The sequence below is a fragment of the Corvus kubaryi genome, unplaced genomic scaffold (assembly GCF_017639235.1).
Source record: "Corvus kubaryi isolate FWS band 111438036 unplaced genomic scaffold, C.kubaryi_AGA036_p1.0 65111, whole genome shotgun sequence".
NCBI classification, from domain to species: domain Eukaryota; kingdom Metazoa; phylum Chordata; class Aves; order Passeriformes; family Corvidae; genus Corvus; species Corvus kubaryi.
Window position 1 is genome coordinate 15602 of NW_024581774.1, and position 1782 is coordinate 17383.

Sequence of the window (1782 nt, forward strand, 5' to 3'; positions counted from 1 at the left end):
TCTGGTTTATGGAGAAGTATATTATGTTGGTCTAAAGTTGCTATGACTTTTTGCAGTTTTCTGACTCAGACTTTTTTCATTATGCTAGTGCAGGGAACATTTACAAAGTTGTAGGGCTCTGCAACCTGTAATTGATTTTGTTCTTTTTTTTTGTTTGACAGGGTTTATTAGTCAGGATTTGGGGAAAACTTTAATATCAGCTGTCTTTTCCCTAACTGAATTCCATCAAACTTACATTTGTTGTTTACATAATTGCAATCTGAAAACTGATATTAGAGCAAATGATCTAGGAGTAAAATATATTCCCAGTGGGATTTATTTTTATTTTAATGAATCATAGTATAGCTTGGGTTGGAAGGGACCTTAAAGACCATCCAGTTCTTACTTCCCTGCCATGGGCAAGGACCCCTTCCACTAGACCAGATTTCTCAGAGCCCCATCCAACCTGGCCTTGGACATTTCCAGGAATGGGGCATCCACCGCTTCTCTGAGCAACCCTGTTCCAAGTTAAGCGAGGGACAGCTTTGTCTTGTGTGTTCTGAAAGGAAAAAGTAGTTTTGGCAACAGAACTTTGGTGTAGCTCACCTACATGAAAGCAGAACCAAAAATTAGGATAACAGATTCCATAAAGAAAATCTATATGTTAAACAAACATGCTCAGAATACTTAAATACAAATTCTGATAAATAGCTAAGATATACATTAAATGTGCTCTATATTGTAGGAATTTAGTTATATTGTGAAAAAATATTAAGCTACTTTAAAAATAAAATGTTGGTTGTTCTTAGGAAAATTGGATTTTCTTAGAGGGATTTATGTGCATATGAGGTTTTTCTTATGAAAAATTTAAGACACTAAGACAAATTTCTCAGTTACATGCTAAAACACTTTGCTTTTATTTGCAAGTTATTTTTCTAACAATAAAGGTAATGTTAAAATAAACTTTTGTTTAATTTCTAAAGATAAGCCTTTTTATGACAAGTTTTCCCTCTTGCCTCCTTTGAAGGGCATGTTGGTCTGTTAAAAAGTGAAAGAATGTCGGCAATTCTGGGGTGTTACAGCTACTGCTCCCTCAAAACATTAGTGATCCTTTGGAGGGGAAAATCTCCTGAATTAAAACTCAGGACTTAAGCTCATGAAACTTGTCTGTAGGGTTCTGCCTATGTGACCTTGTCCAAATCATTAAATACTGGTCCTGGGAGATGTACTTGAGGGCATTCCACAGGTGCTGGGGCCCGTGCTCTTGGTATTTCTTTTTCTCTGTTCTAAGTGGACCAGCAGCAACTGAGCCATCAGAGGAATCTGGGGTGCTCTTTTACACAAGCCTGTGAAGACAAAATGATTTCCACTTTCAAAGGGACAGAGATGTGAACTGTTACTCTAAGCTTTGTTCAAAGGAACCAAAGCCTTTAATAATGAAAAATCTTTAATAAGGAAGAATTTTTATGGTAGAAATCCCTGTTTTGCTCATCCAGGTGGTTTGGGGTTTTTTAAGCTGCTTCACTTTGAAACTTGGCTCATCTGAAGGAAAATTGTGTGTTGTTTACAGGTGCTGCAGCCAGTGACAGACACTGGCAGGCTAAGGAATAGATTGCTATTCACTACATGTAATAGATGGTAAGAGTAGCTCAGGGAGGATGGTATGACCTACATTTTCATTTAATTTCTCACAATGTTTGCTGTGTCATATGTTTAACCTGGTTAGCCTGTTTTTAACTGTTCTGTTCCTGCAGTTCTTTTAAAATTTATAATGTATTGTGTATAACCTCTTAAACATCTCAG